At 33.2% G+C, this 20,044-nt stretch overlaps 1 long non-coding RNA gene across 1 annotated transcript; it reads right to left on the reverse strand.

Moving 5' to 3' along the window:
• Window positions 1–2,511: 2,511 nt before the first annotated feature.
• On the reverse strand, window positions 2,512–19,937 carry LOC114409524. Its single transcript, XR_003666106.1, has 7 exons — window positions 19,638–19,937; window positions 19,180–19,327; window positions 18,702–18,771; window positions 3,966–4,044; window positions 3,577–3,880; window positions 3,399–3,478; window positions 2,512–3,324 (listed from the first exon to the last, which is right to left on the reverse strand). It is a non-coding gene; the product is annotated as an uncharacterized LOC114409524 (long non-coding RNA).
• Between the last annotated feature and the right edge of the window lie 107 nt (window positions 19,938–20,044).

Consider the following 20,044-nt stretch of genomic DNA (forward strand, 5'->3'; position numbering starts at 1 on the left):
GTGACCTAACAAACCCATTATGTGGTGTGTCTTGTTATGTACTCCTAAGCGCCCCAGGGTGGCTTTTCACTGACATGGTACCACATTGCATATAGGCTTGAGTCTTAGTATAACTGTTGCATAACACCTGCTAATTGTTCATTATGAAATTCATGTTTTATTATGTCTTGATCGGATTGTGTGATTCATGTGTAATGTGATTGATGATTGAAAAGTGAATTTGAAATGACAAAGTGGTGAAATTATGTGAGCTATGTTTAAGCAAGTGGTATCTCATTTATATGATATGTATATTTAGTTGTCTTGTTTCTCTATTAGCTAGGAATGTGATAACTCACTCCCTATGTGTTGTTTGTGTTTGAATCATGTGATGATCTTGAACTTTGTGTTCGGGGGAGCAGATGGCTAGGTGAAGTGCTTTAAGGAACCTTGTGCTGAAGGACATCGGAACATAATGCTCTGATAGGATGTGACAGTGGGACATAAGTTTTTATATTAATTGCATGATGTTAGTCTATTTTATTTTATCTCACTGATTTAACAAAATATTTTTGTAAATTTTGACGGCCTTATTTTGAGCCGAATATGTTTTAATAAGTTTTAATTGATAATAGTGAAGTGAATGTGAACCTTTTACCCATGTGAATTTGGTTACCGAGATTTTTATATATTTTATTTATTTATATATATATGTCGGGGTAGAGGGTGTCACATCTTCCATGGCCAAAGCATCTTCATCTATAGGCATGTTGGCTACAGCCGGGGATAGGGAAGGTGTGGATGTAGGTACTGGGGATGGCCCACGTGCATCAATCGGGGATGGGGATGATGTGGATGTAGGTATCAAGGATGGTCCACGTGCATCAACATGAGATGAAGATGGTCTAACTTCAGTCGGAGGTGGAGATGGTGTAAGTGCAACATCAGGAGGTCGGATTGGCATAAATACAAAACATGGGGATAAGGTAGATGATGGTAGACTATCTTGAGATGGTTGTAGTCTTGGCTAAAGCTTGAAGCTCAAGGAAAAGCTTGAAGAAGTTTTAGAAAAGTTTTGGCTTTTACATGCCCAACTTCTTTCACTGGCATTTGTATTGGTTGTTAACTTGATTGTTGCATATTTATACATTTGATATTTGTTTTGCATCATGCATCATCATGTGAAGAAAGTTTTCTAAGTTAGAAAATTTTCTTCAAAGCCAAAAACATTTTCTAAGTCTTGTATTGGTTTAATCGATTATGGTAGAACTTTGATCGATTACATTGTTGTTTGAGACAATGACTGATTTTTTAGGAGTCTTTGCTTTAATCGATTACCAGATGGATTAATCGATTACTTCTCTCTTGTTTAAGTTGTTCAAAGGTGAACAAGAACAGTTTAATCGATTACTTAGGTCATCTAATCGATTGTATTGTTCTTGAGGTATTTTCCATATGTTGAATTAACACTTTAATCAAATAGTTGGATAATATAATCGATTACTTCGTTGAAATAATCAATTACCTTATAGATTTAATCGATTATAGGTAGTTATAACTATTTTCTCTATAAATAACCAGCTTGTGTTCACATCTACATAACATGAGATCATTAGAAAATACTCAATACATCTCAAAAATTACTTCCTAGCCTTAGAATGAGCAAGATTTTGTGCTTTCATTGGTGAATGAGAAAAGAGAAAAGAAGAGCTTTATAGTAACTCATAACTTCTTAATCTTTTGATTTGGAAGATCTTTTCTTGTAAATGAGTTGTTTGTTTTGAGTAGAAGAAAATCAACTTTTCAATCCAACAAGGTTTTTGTGGAAAGATTGGTCAGGTTGTATCTCTCCTACTTGGTTTCCTTCATGTGTAGGGTTTTTACACGATCTTGCGTTTATACGTGAATTGCTTACAACATGCTACAATAGGATTTTCTAGTTTGGACTAAGAGTAGAGTTTTCTTAGGCTTATATTCACATAGGGTCCTAGTGTTGGATGCCTTAGTCTTTTTTTTCGATGTGAGAATTATAGATTGATTGTGATTGCTTGTAAGATTTCTTAATACATAGTGGAAATCTAATTCAGGTTGTGCATTAGATAACTAGATTAGCTTCTCTTGAAATAGAGAGTGAACCAGTATAAAAGATTGTGTCTTTTTCTCTTGTTCATATCTTTCACTCATTCAAGGTCTAATCAACTCATTCAAGTTTTATTCAATGTTTGAAAAGATTCAAGTTTTATGATTTTGAAAGAAAGGAAGTTAATGAAGGATCATGTGTAAGGAAGGATTGATTAAGTATTCATATTTGTTTTGTGATACCATCCGCTAAGAAAAGTTTTTCCGCAACTCTGATTCATAAAAGTACTTTTTTTGTTCGAAAAACAATTCACCCCTCCCCCTCTTGGTTTATTGAGTTCCATCATCTTTTTCCAGGGGGTCGGGGACGCTCGACACCACCTGGTGACATATCTATATATAAAAAAAAAATATTACAAATAATTAATCAAATAGAATATTGGGATAAAGCCATTTCACAACAAAAATAAAATAAACTAACAAAGTGCTCAAGTATTACAACAACACAAACATGTCACTAATAACAAACATTATAACTGACTAACAAACATCAATGTCTAATCTTGTTCAAAATTGTAAACTTTAAAGTCATCTTCTAATTCCCCTTCATTGTCTTGTTCAATATTGTTTTATTCTCCATTCAAATTATTTGATTCTTCTTCGTTTGTCAACAAATTAGCAGGGTCTACTTCTTCAACACCACCTCTTAAATCATGCAATCCAGAAATACTTTCAACTTCAATGACTTCGTTGACATGTGACATTTTCTCTACTTGGTAAGGCACATCATCTTGTACATGATCAAATTCTATGTAACCTCTTATCTTCATTTTAATTGCAACACACCAATCATGCTTGTCCTTTTTGGTTGTTAGATAAGGCACATAATACACTTGTCTTACATTATGTGCACCGATGAATGGGTCAAACAGATTATAGCTTTTATCCATTCCAATTTCCACAGTGCCATATTTAGGATCAACTTTTGTTCCTCTACTTGTTGGATCAAACCAATGACAATAAAATAATACTACTTGCTTACATATATATATGTTGAATGACCCCATAAAAATCATCTGCGGCTCCTTGTGTGAGGCCCTTTACGTGAACCCCATTATTTATCGTTTTCTTCCCTTTAGTCCATGCTTGAGTATGAAATTTGCAAGCATTGACAAAGTATGTGTGTCTTTCTTCAACGTAACTCATCAGACCATACAATAAATCCTTTAAGTGTTGGTTTCTCACATTTGTAGGCTCTTTTGTAACCTACAAATAAAAGAGTATGAACAGTTATATTTAATTTACCATAAAATAGAAAAATAAAATATACTATAACATACATGCTTGTTCCTGGAACCAAGTAGGAGAATCTACATGTAGATTACGAGTAGAGGCATTTGACTGGGATTGCAAGAATGAACTGTCCAAATATAATGTATCACAAGTCAATATTTGGAGTATAATGTAATTGACAACAATAATTATCGAAACCCAAAGGGCATACATTGTGAAACTTACTCAAGGTACGACTTAGATTCGACATAGTTAATCAACACATGAACATAGGCTGAGTCTTTCTCATCATCAGTTAACTAGTGAATGAACTCCTTCCCAGAAAGACGACCTTGTTGGTCAAACACTGATAACATTGGTGGACGCCTTTCAGTTTCAATTGCAATTTGATTCCTTGCGTTGCGACAACATAAAGTTGTTTAAATAATGAGAACAAAAATGAGTTGTCTAGTGATGTATATAAGATGCGCAAATGGATCCTTCAACACTGGCCTTATTTTTCACTGCTCATTTAGAATCACCCATGAATCTACAAATTTTAATCAAAACCAAGTCATCATTGATGAGCATTAAACAAATGAATTTTAAATAAAATACAATGATCATTGTAGTACCTTTCAAATGGATACATCCATCTATATTGGACTGGTCCATCAAGTCTGGCTTCATATGCCAGATGAATAGGCAGATGTTCTGTTGAATAAAAAAAACCAGGGGGAAATATTCTCTCCAACTTGCACAAAATGAATGTAATATTTTGTTTCATTCTACTCAAGTCATCCTCCATCAAAGTTGTAGAACACAAATCTTTGAAGAAATAACTTATTTCAATAAGTGCATTTAAGACATGTGGCAATAATGAACTAAAAGTAATAGGAAGTAAACACTCCATGAACACATGACAATTATGATTGTTCATCCCATGCATGGTTCTCTTATCAACATTGGCATATCTCGCCAAGTTGGAAGAATAACCATCTGTCATTCTTAGTTCTTTTATCCATTAACAGACTAACTTTGTTTGGTCTATAGTTAGAGTGTAATTTGCTTTTGGCATTAACAACTTCCCATTAGCCTCTGACTTCAACTCCAAGTCTACGTGTCTACAATACAAAGCTAAGTTCATCCTAGCCTTGTCATTTTCTTTTGTCTTAGCACTGACATTCCTCACAGTGTTGAATATGTTGTCAAATAAATTTTTCTCTATGTGCATAACATCAAGATTATGTCACGACAAATTACATTTCCAATACTGAAGATCCCAAAAGATACTTCTTTTTGTCCAATGATGTCACTCCCCATATCCATGTATTGTTCGTGTTGGTAGACCAGTTTGTGTGACTTTTGGCAAATCTCCAACCCTAAGCCAAACTTGTGTAGGTATCAACATACGCAGTGGCTCATCCCTTTCTACTTCCCCTTTTTTGAAGGCATTTTTGTTCCTCCTAAATGCATGATCACTAGGTAAGAATATACAATTACAGTCAAACCAACAAGCTTTTCCCCCATTTTCTAACTGGAAGGCCTTTCTATCCTCCATTCAATTCAATACGGACATGTTAGTCTACCATTTGTCCCCCAACCAAACAACATGCCATAAGTAGGAAAATCATTAATAGTGCACATCAAAGCTGCCCCCATCATGAAATTTTTCTTTCTTGAAACATTGTAAGTCAGAGCACCACTCCACATTTTCTTCAGATCATCAGTCATAAGTTGTAAATAAACATCAATACCAATCGTTGGATTAAATGGATCTGGTATGACACAACTCAAAAACATATAATGTTTAGTCATACACATTTCTAGAGGAAGATTATATGGGGTAACAATGATTGGCTAGTAGGAATAAGGTGAAAAATGATGCTTGAATATATGGGTTAAATCCATTTGTGTGCATAAACCAAGTCGCACATTTCACGGATCAATAACAAACTCTGCAAGTACCCGATCAAAGTGCTTCCAGGCTTCACCATCAGAAGGATGGCGTAACATGCCCAAAGATCTTCTATTCTCATAGTGCCATGTCACTTGACTTGCAGTTTTCATTGATGCAAACATTCTCTACAACCTTGGTATTATAGGCAAATAAAACATTTCCTTTACTGGAATTGGTTTTCTATTGCTTGTTCCAATAGTCTTTGCATGATACATGGGCTTGTTACAAAATTTGCATTCAGTTAACGCTCCATCATTGTTATAATATAACATGCAACCATTCATATAGCAGGCAATCCTCTTAGCCTCCAATCCCAACTTCGATACTAACCTCTTCGCATCATAAATTTTTTTGGCAAATGATCTTTTATAGGTGTTGCATCCAAAAGCATTTTTGAAATAAACTCTAAGCACTAGTCGGAACATTCTAATTGAACTTGCAAGCTAAAAGCCTCGCAGATATTGATAATTTTAAGTCTATTTCCCTTTCTTACAATGGCTTGTTCTCCTCCACCAATAAATTGTAAAAATTAAGTAAATTTTTTCCATATAAGTTAAAAATTGCTTATACATGAATTAAATTTTTTTTTTTGAAGATGCAAACTTGTAGCCATTATTTGTGGGCAAGTCATATTCAATTTATTAATTAATTACTTGTTTGTATTGAGTTTTGTGTCCTGATGGAACTAGGGACTCCAATTCCACCAATCTTGCTAACCTACTATTGGTTTGAAGTTTCTACTGCAAGAGGAGTTAAACTTGGATCAACAATTTTCTTCTCACGGTGAGTTCTATTCCTATGTTCAGTGCTTATCATGAATCACTACCTTAGCCTCTAGGTAAATAACTACTGGGAGAAGTTTTATTATGTGTTCAAGTTGTTATCATGCAACATTAATCAAGAGACAAGATATAACGAGGATGATGAATGAGAAATTAATAAATGGTCCAAAATTATCACAGATATCACCTTATTTTTAAATAAAGAAAATAATTTTTTTTTTATTTTTTTTAGAAGAAAGACATTCTAAAACAGTTCTCTGAAAAATCGTCTTAGAATGTATACTTTCTAAGACAGTTTTTGGAAAAACCATCTTAGAATCTTTGAATTTTTTAACTTTTTTTTGTTTTAAAAAAAAAGCATTCTAAGACAGTTCTCTGAAAAACCGTCTTAGAAAAGTCTATCCTTCTGAGACGGTTTTTAACTAAGAACCGTCTTAAAAGTCTTAGAAATGTGCATTTTTCTAAGACGGTTTTTTATGAAACCATTGTAGAAACACTTTCTACGATGTTGCATACGACGATAGTTAATAACTGTCATCGTATGTATAAATTAACCGACGTACAAAGCGGTTTTTCCAGTGGTGGCAATTGTTATTCAATTACTGGTGTTAATGATGTAAAAGAATTTCGCATAGTCATGGTACACTATCTTTGTAGTTTAAAGATGATCGGCCTTCATAGACTATTAAATGATTTCTTACTTCTGCTTGATTGGACTAATTGATTTTGAAATGATAGTTTGACACAAAATTGAATATACTATTCTTATACATGTAATTGAAGAAGTGTCAGGACAAGGCCATGAATCCTAGTATTTCTAAAACTGAACTAGGTTTTGTGTGTTCTAGTCGAAGGGTAGTAGGAGGCAGATATAGTACGAATTTGATTTCAAAAATTTAATTGTAACATACTACATTTGATTATTTCAAGTAACATGGTTTATCATGGGTGCTTCTATAGTTCATCCTATTTTGGACAAAACCACATATCATCTAGTCAACAAGGAAAAAGTAGCTAGCTAAGATGAAGGTAAGAGTTTATTGGAACACGTTTTTGCTCTAAATTATTTACAAAAATCAAGTGATGCAAATTTTTTTCTGTAAATGATGTTGTCCCTATTAAAGGAAACAATTCTTATAAACTACAATAGAGGGCATGTTATTGATGAAGTTGCACTTGAGATGCATTTGAATTTGATTCCAATATTGTTGAGGTAACTGACCTTTCTTTAAATTTGGTCTCCAAATTATAGATTTATTTTATTTATTTACTATCACTACACACTATGCATGCTCACTGTAGGTAGGATGCATGCAATTGGTGTAGGTAGAACAAGCCATATATTTTTTTTTAAAAATAACTTTCTACATTGGTTGTGATTTTAACCGATGTAGAAAGTACCAATACAACATCAATTTCTTGAGGAAACCAATGTTGTATTGGAACTTTCTACATTGACTACGATCACAGCCAATGTGATAATTGACAAATTTACAAATTTTTACACACTTACTACATTGGTTTAAGGAACAACCGGTGTAGAAATGTGTTTTTCACATCGGTTTTAAAATCGATGTTGAAAGTTCCTGACTTTCAACATCATTTGATACAACATCGATTTAAAACCGATGTTAAATAAATTTTTCAACCAATGTTAAATACCTTTTTTGTAGTAGTGCTTGTGACAGAAGCCATGGTTTTGCCAAGAATGGGATAAAACATGATGTTCACAAGTGTACAATTGATTGAACTCATGGAGATGTTGAAAACAACAAAAAACGACGTTGGAAGAATGTAACAACTTAAATTATTTTCCAAAAAATATTATTTTAAAAAAACTTAATAAATAATAAATATTGTAGAATATGCATCATTAAAATTAGTTTCTATTTCTAAGTTGATAAAATATCTCAATGTATATTTTTTCTTTTGGGAAAAGAACGAACACATATACATATATATTTGCACTTCTTTAAGGCATGTTCATATAATTAAAATACTCATGAATAAAGGGTATTTTCAAAATGTGTTTTCTATTTAAATGTCATTTTGATAGTTGTTGCCATATTTCTTTCACCCTTACACAATGTTATAATAAAGTACAACTTATAAAAAATTAACTTGCATAAAATTAAATGATAATAAATTAAAAGAAATACATAATCATACATACTGAGCCTTAGTGGCCCTTAAGACATAAACATAGATGTACATGGAGGATGCTACAAGGGAATAAGGAGGAACAACCTATTGAAAAACTCACATAGGATGTGCTACATCAAGTTAGACCCAGAGACATTTGGAGGAGAAGGGATGTTTTACCATCTCCATCACATTGGGAAATCTCTTATTGACCATGCACTACTTGACTTAGGCGCGAGGTTCAACCTCATGCCTCATTCATTCTTAGAGAAGATTGGTTGCCTTAACCTAAAGCCCACCAACATGACTCTACAATTTACCGATGGTTCTAAAAAAAAAGCATTATGGAAAGTGGTAAACGTAACAATAAAGGTAAATCATTTAACATTTATAACTAATTTTTTTGTCATGGATATAGAGGAGGCCCAGCAAGTTCCAAACCTTCTAGGAAGATCCTTCATGAGAACCGCTCATGTAACCATCAATTTTAGTAATGGAGTCTACACACTAAGAGAGGGCAAGAAACAAATGTTCTTCTACATTCACAACATTGAAGATTTTCCCAATGAATCAACTCACCGATAACACCATCATACATCTCCTTAACAATCCACATATCATATGTCAAGCTATTAACGTTAAAGAAGCACTTACTGGGAAGCAACCCAACTTTCTAAGTCTTAATTTTTACATTACATTCATTTAGGATAGTTTTTAGTCTTAAGTTTGGAGTTCAAAAAAATTATCACTCAGTAGCATAACACTAACTTGCATTTTTTTAGTTTTGTTCATCATATGCAGCCTTATTAATGGCCAGCTCGTTTAGAGGACCACATACTCGTTGTCCAGGGAGGTGTGGAAGCAAAGCTTCCAAGCTTATTTTGATGATGCCAAAGACTCAAGTCAAGAATCAAGATTTAAGCAAGTTTCAAGAATCAAAGATACACTCAAACAAGATTAAAGAAATCAAGAAGATTCAAGAGAAGACTCAAGATATGCAAGAACCTCAAGTAAAGCATCAAGATAAGTATAAAAAGGATTTTTCAAAGAAAAGATTGAATAACACAATTTGTCCAAAAGAATTTTTCAAAGAAAAATATTTTACCAGAGTTTTTACTCTCTGGTAATCGATTACCATAAGGCAGTAATCGATTACGAGAAGCCCAAAACAGTTTTATAACTGTTTTACAAAGTAGTAATCGATTACCATGGGCATGTAATTGATTACAAATGTTTTTTAACGTTGAATTTAAAATTTCAAGAGTCACAACTTGTGATAAAACATTTTCAAACTTGTGTAATTGATTACACAACATTTGTAATCGATTACCAGTGTTTTCTAAATGTTGGTTTTCAAATCTAAACATGAAGAGTCACAACTGTTGATGTGTAATCGATTACACTATAATGGTAATCGATTACCAGTGACTGGTTTTGAAAAATAAACTGTCAAGAGTCACAATTTTTAAAGTGACTGGTTTTTGAAGAATTTACCAAGAGTCACAACTTTTAAAGTGACTAGTTTTGAAGACAGTCACAACTTTTAAAGTGACTAGTTTTGAAGAAATTGCCAAGAGTCACAACTTTTAACATGGTTTCTTCAAGAGCCATCAAATGGCTATAAATATGTGACCATGGAATAAATTTTATAACTGATTTTCATTCATTCATTCTCAACATCTTTCTAAGAGTTTTTGTTCAATACTTGCTTTGTCAAGAAAAGTTCATTGGGAAAAAACTTGTGCTATTCTATGTTCTTCCTATCCTCCATTCTTACAAAAAGCTTTTCAAGAGACCGACTCTTGGTGACTATTTTCAAGAGAAGGTCTTCTTGGTTAAACATTGGACTCAAAAGACTAACCGCTTTTGGGTTCATTGCAAGAAGTAGGATTTACTTCTTGGTTAAACACTGGACTCAAAAGACTAACTGCTTTTGGGTTCATTACAAGAAGCAGGATTTGCTTCTTGGTTAAACATTGGACTCAAAAGACTAACCGCTTTTGGGTTCACTGCAAGAAGTGGGTATAACTTCTTGGTTGTTATCACTAGACACAAGGGACCAACATTCCTTGGGGTGGGCATAACTTCTTGGTTGTAATCACTGAACACAAAGGAGGGGATTCCTTTGTGGTTCATTGCTTGTAAAGGATTTTACAAGCATAGTGGAAATCTCAAGCGGGTTGCTTGGGGACTGGACGTAGGCACGAGTTATGGTCGAACCAATATAAATCCGGTTTTTCATTCTCACTTCCCTTAAATCTTTTAATTTCTGTTTTGTTTATATTTCTTGAAGTTACTTTCCTTCATTTATTATTTCAGTAACTTGTTAACAAAGAAATAGTTGAATCTTGGGAATAATAAAGAAAGGGAAATTTTCAATTAGGAATAGTCAACGAAATCTTAATTCAACCCCCCCCCCCCTTCTTAAAATTTCTGAGGCCACTTGTCCAACAGGAGGTAGTGAGGCTACAATGGATAAAAGGAGATGTTAAGGGCTCTTTAGCCCTAAGTGAAGCCTTCTTTACACCCTCTCTTTTACTTTTTATTAATTTCGCCTTATTAGTTTGGTTGTTTAGTATATGTATGGTAGTTTAGGAATATGTTTATTATTAGGAATAAGTAAACACAACTGATTAAGAAGCATCACCATTTTCTTGTCTTTGTGTGGTTGAACTCAAATGCTAAAAGTGAAAACCATTGATTTTGCTTGATTGAGATGTGTAATTAGTTTGGCATGAAAAACTGAAAACAAATAAAGCAACTTGTAGACCTAGCCTAGTGAGTGAGTGAATTTTATATTGATACACATATTGAGAGCACTCTTATTTCACTCACAATAGACTTTGATTGAATCTCTTGTATATTGACTGCAATTGTATGCATTGAAGTGATCAAGGTCACGCTTGCATGTTTAGCCTAAAGCCAGAAAGCCAACCATATATTGTTAATCCCTTGCACCATACTTTTGAGCCTATATTGATTTATTCTTTTCTAATCCCTTAACCTTGAAAATATATGTTATATCTGCTACTACCCTTAACTTAGAGGTAGGAGAGCAAAGGTCTAAGAATTGGGAAAGTCCTTGAGTTTGGAGTGGCACAAATTACTACTCAAGGGAAAAAAAGTAAGGATACCTATGAGCTATCATGTGAACAAAGAAAAGTCATCATTCTCTCTCGAAAAGTTGAGAAAGAAAAATGTGAAAAAAATAGAAAAATAAAGAAAAAAAAATTAAGAGAGAAGCAAAGTAAAGAAAAATAATCAAAAGTTGAGGACAAGTAAAGTATGAATCTAATTGAAAAATTAGGGGTACCAAGGATTTGTAAGAAGTGAATGAAAATCCAATGAATAAAGTAAATGCTTTCCTTCCTTTTAGTTACTTTTGAATATCTAGAAACATCAATTTTCCTTGTTAGCCAAGTGTCATTACAAGCTAAGAATGTCATTAGTGACCTTTGCATGCATTTAATGTGTTGATTGACTTGAGATGAAAGTCAAAGTTGAGTTGTATTGTCTTAATTTGTGAATTGAGTGAAAAACTTACCTAAAGTTAATTCAAAAGCTTAAGAGTGAAAAACTTATTGTGAGGACAAGTTGCTATGCCATTAAATTTGATTGTCATTCTTATTACATATTTCTGACCTTGCATTTGATTTGGTTGAGCTAAAAAGTTGAATGTGGGCACCATACTTAGTTGATTGAAGCACATGAATAATAAAATTGTTGAATAAAGGGGAATGCAAGAAGAGTGTGTGTGTTTAACTTGTCATTATGTATCCTTAGTCTTTAGTTTTAATTTGACTTTTGTTTTTGAGTCTCAATTTTTTTAGTCCTTACTTTTTTTAAGTAGTTTTTACCGTTGTAGTAGTTTTAGTTAGTCTTGCTTGAGGACAAGCAAGACTCTAAGTTTGAAGTGTTGGTAAATGTCAAATTTGTTAGATTTTCATATGAATTTTGTGACGTCTATTTGGCATTTTAGTTAAATTTAGGTCTTGTTTTGAATCAAATTAGCTTTAAATTCAATTTTTACTTTGTCTTAGGTAGAATTTTATTTTTAGTTATTTTTAATGAATTTTTGACAGTAAAAACAGGTCATTTTGGAAAGAGAAATTCCAGAAATTACAGATAAAGGCTAGGAAATTCAAGAGCAAGATATTTTTTAAGGATAAATCAATCGAAGAAGAAGATAAATACTTGAATTAATTAGAGTATTATTTGTTTGTAATTTCTTGTGATTATCTCCTTAGTTAAACCCAACTACAATTTTATAAATAGGAGGCTAGACATTCATTGTAATGGTGTAGAAGTCTCGAACAGTTCTTAGAATTATATTTTAGACTTCCACCTACTAGACACCTCTATTATTCCATTAGATATTCTAGGTTTCATTGTATTATTTTTATGAATGCAATTCCTTCCACCTAGGAGAGAAAAGGATGAACCTTGTTTCTCTTTAATTCTATCAATTCAATACTTCATCTTAAGTTCTTTGTTTGTTTTCGTACTTAAGGATTTTATTTGATTGACTATCTTATAGATGAATTTAGAAATTGACTTGCGCTTTGGCGAGCCTTGTTGAAACTTGAACATAAATCAAGTACTTAATTGAGATTATCTCTAGGGATAGAATAATCTTGGTTAAGACTCGCTGATTCTCGACCATTAATGTTGATTGCTTGTGTCAATATGTCCAAGGGATTGAGTATCGAAAAATTAATTTAGAATTTGCGACAATGCGGGAGTTAACGTAAAATACACTAGTGAATTGAAGATTAACAAGAGAGATTAGTAGAGATTTGTGAAGTCATAGTGGATCAAATGAATTCCAAGCCTAAACCTAGACATTCATTAATCAAGATCAACATCACCATCCAAGTTTAGTATTTCTATTTTTACTAAATTATTTTATTGTCATTTAATTTTTATTATAATTTATTTTATGTTATTTATTTCATGATAATCACAAAACAAAAATATAAAAATCTCATTAATATCTTTCCTCATTAATTTTACCAAATTATCCCATATTAGCCACGCCTTTGGTCGGCTTGTGTGCCTTAACTGAGCCCAATCGTCTACCTCGTTTTCAACGATAACTTCTTAGGTGCCAACAATTATCAAATTATGTGTGTCTTTCTTTTCATGAAGTGTTCCTTGAGTCATCTAATTATCTTTTTTAATCTTTGTTTGAATCATTTTTATCAATTTCTAACCTTGTCCACATTGATTAATTTTATCAATTTCCAATTCAAGACGGTTACAAAAATAATTAAATAAAATGTTAAACAAAGATGGGGGAAAATAGGAGTAAATTATGCCACATCACAATATAATTGTAACGGTCAAATTGTACTGTAACATCCATTTATTTGGTTTTTAATATGTTCGATCATGAGAAAAAAATTGTTCTTGGCCAAAGAAATGACTAAATAGGCAATTTAGTCCCCGACTTTGTGCCCCTATTGCATATTAGTCTCTAACTTAATGTTAAATTCAAAATAGTCCCTATCTTTACATAAGTTTTGCAAAATAGTCTTTGTCGTTAAATTCCCAAGTGATGCCGTTAGTGAGATGCATTGGTGGCAACTCAGTGCCACGTAGACAGTCCAACGTGGCACTAAAGTCTGCTTCTTTAAATCTTCTCTCACTCAAGTTGGCTTCTTCTTCTTCCCCAAAAAAATTAGGGTTTATGAAGCTCCCATTCCTCCTCCGCCCCATTCACTACTAAAAATGTGTTTTTTTACGACGCGATTTCTAAGTCGGTTATTCGGAACCACCTTATAAAGTGACGCGGTGGCAAACTTGTAATTATCAAAGCTGAGAATTGATTTTTACAACGCAAATTTTAAGGCGGTTATGAACAACCGTCTTAGAATGTTTTAGGGTGGCATTTTTGTAATTATGGAAAAAAATTCAACGACGGGTTTTGACAAGAATCGCCTTTGATTTATTTCCAGAAAATTATATTACATTAGGGCTTGATACTACCTACAGTTAGCCCTTTCTGTCTTCACACAGAATCACACCTTCAAATACAACCCAGCTTTGGTCTTCACCCAATCTTCGAATACAACCTAGCTTTGGTCTTCACCCAATCTTCGAATACAACCCAGCTTTGGTCTTCACCCATAACTCTGTGACCCATCACTAAGCTCTATCAAAGAGAACTCTATCCTACTCAGGCCCTGTTCAAGGTGTGTGGCGGCGCTTTCGTATCGTACGAATTGTTAAGTATGTATATGTCGTTCTTCTTCTATATTTGCTTCGATCGTAGGTAGGGTTTTTGGGTTTTGTTTTGACTCTATAACGAATGCCATTGTCATTTTGAGTGTATTTGGGTTCTCACCATCATTTTATTTTTGCCTTTATCGATTTTGAAGCCACGGACGAAGGCCAGGATGCTTGCGGCTTCAATATATATTTGTTAACCAAATCCTTACTCATCTGGGATTTAAAGGTACCGCACGTTCTTATTTTGAACCACATGTTTATGCTTTTGTATTAATATAAATTAATATTAAGTGTGTAATAGAAGTAGATGTTTTATTTTTGTTTAAGATCTATTCATTATCTCACAAAAATATGCACTGATATTTGAAGGTAGTGGTATCAAGGAAGGGCATTTTAATTAGCAGATACTGCATTGCTGCAATTAAGTATTCTCATTGATGTGTAATTGAGCTATAACTAGATTGTTCACTGATGTAGAACAGTGCCTTTTGTAATTGGGTTAGCTAGACGTACCTTGGTACTATATTTATCATCAATATACTTTTGTCTTATCAAAAAGAAATAAGAAAAAAAATATATCTATTATATATCATGTGGTTTGGCAACCTTTTGCTGACTTCAACTAGTTGAACTTTAGATGCTAGAATTTGCTTCTCTGCTTTTGGTGGTGCCATTTTTGTTGCAGCAGCACCAAGCCAAAGTTTCATTTGAGTTCAATTTAGGTTGGTTTGCTAGTGTTAAAGCGCAATTTTCTTGTCTTTGGGTAGTTTTTCAAATATCAAGGTGTGACTATTTTGTTTAGGTAGGCCATTACTTTTTATCATAGTAATTGAAGAGTACGTTAATGTGTATTACTCAACAATCATTGATTCCTTGTTATTCAGTTACTGGTGTAGCTGAATTGTGCGGATAGTTCAAATCATATAATATAAGATGTGTTGCATCCATTAGAAATTTAGAAATGAAACCCTTTTCTTTTTGTTCCAAAAAGAAAAGTAACCAAAATTCTTGGAAAAGTCAACCATTGAACCACCACCACTAAAATCAAAAAATAATCACAACTCCCTCTATTATATCATTTAGTCCATGTCTCCCATCAAGTTTGAAACAAGACCACCACTGAACCACCACCACTAAAATTTTAGAAACAAGGGAACTTCCTAAATCAAATGGAACAAACCACAGCCAGATCCAGTATGGCTCCAAATCATAGTTCATTATCTCTTCAATTATATTTTTATTAATTATAAATATAATAAAAGATAATACATAATACAAATTGTAGTGCACTAACACAACAAAGTAGTTCATATGCTAGTACCTAATACAATAATACCTAATATCAAAACCCAAAAATTCTAAAAACCAAACACTGGAACTGACCAAAACCAAAAAAACCCAGTTGTAGTAATTTTACTCATTCTCAGTTGGTGGTTCAGAGAACTCGCATTTAGTATCGGGACCAACACTGAGTAGTGTCTTGTACCTTTTAGTACCCTTGGTACTCAACTAATATACATATTATATTTGCTGATAAAAAAAAAAGTCTGGAATTGATATTTCCCAAAAAACTGTGCTCTTGATATTCTTGAAGAAATTGGAATGGTGAATTGTAAACTAGTAGATAACCCCATATAACAAGATGTTAAGCTTCTTCTTGACCAAGGAGAATTATTTTCTGACCCAAGTAGATATTGGAGATTGGAAGAAAGCTTGACTTATCCAATTGTAACAAGACCAGACATCTCTTTTGTTGTTTGTGTGGTGAGTGAATTCCTTAATTCTCCTAGTGTTGATGACCATTACAATGCAGTTGTCAGATATTTGATATTTCTTGAAGGATCATGAGTAAAAGGATGGATTATTGTTTGAGAACAGAAGGCATAAGGAGATTATTGTCTATACTTATGCAGGCAAGGTTGAGTCTCCTAATAGGAGATCCACCTTTGGATATTGTGTTCTATTTTGAGGGAATCTCATTTCATGATATTTGCTTGAAATCTTACCCAGTACATTATGAAGTAAACAAATTAGATTTGACCATGCATCTGGCTGTGAATGAAGTTCATAATAATTTGTTTTACAAGTTTGTAATAACTTCTTGACAGCTTAGTTTGTTGGCTTTTGGATCATTGGAAATTGAAATATATAGATGTTTTTCGTTTATTGAATGGTACAGTTTATTGCTTCTTTTACTTTGGCAGCATATGTTCCACAAGAATTACTGACATATAAAGAAGAATATGCACTGATTGAATCAAATCTCACCATGTTTGCTTTGTTCCATTTTAGGATTAGTTTTAGCTGTGATTCTTATTTCCTATGTTTCATAAATGTTTGCTTACTGCCGCACAAATTTCATGGTGTTTGCTTCAAATCTCACATCGGATTTTACCATGCATGTGGCTGTCAATGAAAGTCGTAATAAGTTTTCTTTTTACAAGTTCTTAACAATTTCTTGAGAGCTTATTTTGTTGTCTTCTGGATCATTAAAATAAATAGATGTTTTCTGTTTATTGAATGGTACAGTTAATTGCTTTGGCTTTGTTTGTTTAACATGTTGCAGAATATTGTGTATATTCGATGATGTGTTGCTAAACACTCTTTTCTAGTTTGAATATAAAACAACATTCCTCATTTTGGATTAGTGATAATTACTTAAAAAATGAAATATATCAAATATATTTTGAGATTGATCCCAAAATTTGGTCAATTTGGTCAATCTAGCAAAAATTGTGTTGGGTTGTTCTTGGAAGACTCTTTTAGTCTTTTTCTTTTATGGTGTGTTTGTATAAGGTATTCTAAGAGGGGATAGTAATTTTTAGGGGGAATTTAAAATTCCTTGGGCTAAAATCTTTTGTCCAAATATTTTATTAAAAAGAATTTAAAATTTGAGAAATTTAATAGGAAATTTTAATCAACTAAAATAAAGAAATCTAAAATCTATCTGAAAATGTGGAATTTTAGAATTCTTCCTGCACTTGTTCCTATCTCTGAATGTCCTCACGCTCTCACTGTCCTGCTCTCTCAACCTCGAGCACTCTCTCTCACTGGTTTGTCTTTCTCTCTTGAGCTTTCTCATCTCTACTTTTTCTTGTCTAATCAACCTAGAGTTTGTTGATTCAGTTTTGGCCATTGGAAGTTTGATTGTCCTCATTTGTGTATGTCTTAATTTTGCATTCCTGTGAACAGTTTTAGTTGAATTTGTGTGTCTTTCGGTATTGTTTGAGAACAGAAGGCATAAGGAGATTATTGTCTATACTTATGCAGGCAAGGTTGAGTCTCCTAATAGGAGATCCACCTTTGGATATTGTGTTCTATTTTGAGGGAATCTCATTTCATGGAAAGAAAAAAAAACATGAAACAAAATGTGGTTGCAAGGTCCAAAGCTGAAGCAGAAATTCAAGCTATGACTCTCACAACTTGTGAACTAATGTCTAAAACAAATAGACTAATCGCTGAAGAGCTAAAATTGTGAGGTTGGAACTGAGACTAATTTGTGTTAATCATGCAGCTCCTCATATTACATCTAACCCAATTTTTCATGAGCATGCCAAACATATAGAGATCGATTGCCTTTTTATTTCTAAGAAGACAGTCTCTAGAGAAATCAGCACATCTTTTGCTAACTTCAAATGATTAATTGGTTTATCTGCTCACTAAAGTTCTTCAAGGACCAATGATTTCTTATATCTGTGACAAGATAGATGCTTTTGATCTCAACGCTCAAGCTTGAGTAGGAGTGTTGGAAATAGAATATAAATAATGCTTCCCTTTTCATGTATCATTAGAATTTATTGTATCTTAGGAGTTAAAGCTATAGTTTTAATTTCTCTTCTAGTAAATTGTACTCATCATGTATATAAATAGATGCTTTGCTGGGTTACTAACACTTGAGCATTAGCATTCAGAAATTCCTATCTCATTTTTCTCAAGCTCTCAAATAAGATAAATATGAAAACAATATTTGTGCTAGATAAGACAAACAATGTTGTAGATTTTTTAACCAAGATGGATAGTGAGCCCACAAATATGATTATATAAAATCAAATTCAACAACTGATTCAAGGCTTTAGGGAAGACATAAGAGCCATGCAACCTAATAAATATACTTTAAGTGAAAGGAGAAGCATGGAGAGTGCAATTCATTGCTCCAAAAAATGATGCTACTCAAATTAGTTAACAACAATGGTAATCAATTTTGACCAAGAAAAATATTAAAGCAGGCAAGAGACAAGAGATGGTAACTTGGATACCTTGTAGAAGCAACTAGACCCGAATGGACAATTCCCATTTCCAAAGTTAAAATGCTTGCAATCAATTAATCTAAAAAGAAAAGCAAAAATAGGTAAGTTCAAGTTTCAAATATTAACACAAATTGGCCTTGTTCTCATTAATAATCAAATTGTTGTCACCCACATAACTATACTCTGCATAAACTGCGCTCATCAATAGGAACATGTGAAGAGTGAACACATCAACATCAAAAGATATCGGGATACTGTGCGTGCACACATTTCTGTGTAGCTTGGGAGAGTTTGATTGTTGTGTGGTGTTAAGGGGATTGGGAGTAGGAGTGGGCATATAGAGATGAGGAAAGGAGGGAATTTTTTCCCAACTAACCACCCTCCAAAGCATCTTTGATTAATTAACCATAGCTCAAAAGGTTGCCAGTAACCAAAAAACAAATCAATTTCTGGAAATTGAAGGGGAAGTTGAGTAGAGAAAATTTACTTGCAGTTTGCCTTGTAGTTGTTGATAATTTCCTGTTTTTCTTCCTTAGTAGAATACCTGTAGTTGCTCTAGAAAACATAAGTACGAAAGCATGCTGACCAAGATAAGTACTGGTACATCCTGGCAGATCCTGTCATGCATTAAAATGCTAGAATACATACAATTAGAAAAGTAGTGATTGGCTGATGATTTATCATAGATTTTTGTAGACATAAGAAGGGTGATGTTTATGTCTTTTTAGGAGGGGTATCTTTGGTAGATTAACAAAGAGATTATGATTTATTTATCATCCTCTAGGTTTTGACATGTCTTTTTTTCTTTAAAAATACTTTGTTTATCCAAAAAAAAAACGAAGCAGATGTATATGTTGTTCAAAATCAGAGTCAACTGCATATGTTTATTAGACAGTCCATCAGCCAATAGCATATAGAGAAGGCTTTTTGGTGTGTTTGACGGACCTTGGATTTTCCCCCATAGCAAGGAGCAGTTTCTTTAGATGAATTCTAAAATTTGGCAGGTGCAGAGGGTAAACTTTTACGGCAGTGTCTTGTACACTGTCATTTGGGTCTTAGGATGGAGAAGAGATGCTTGGTTACTCAAGGATAATATCCTTCAACTTGGTGTAGAACATTATTGTTCTGATGGCATCTTATTGGAGCTCAGCACATGGATTCTTCCAGGGGGGTTCTTAGATGAATATAAAAAGGGATTGGACAGCTCTGTAATTTTTTTTGGTAAAGTGAAAGAAGGAAATCTATTCTTTGTAATTTTTTCCTTATATTCTTTCTTTTCCTTAAAAGGAACAAAAAGGATACCAAACAATAGCAACAGCACATCTTACTGCCACACTGCCACTTACTGAAGC

This window comes from Glycine soja, chromosome 4, assembly GCF_004193775.1.
Source record: "Glycine soja cultivar W05 chromosome 4, ASM419377v2, whole genome shotgun sequence".
Classification (NCBI taxonomy): domain Eukaryota; kingdom Viridiplantae; phylum Streptophyta; class Magnoliopsida; order Fabales; family Fabaceae; genus Glycine; species Glycine soja.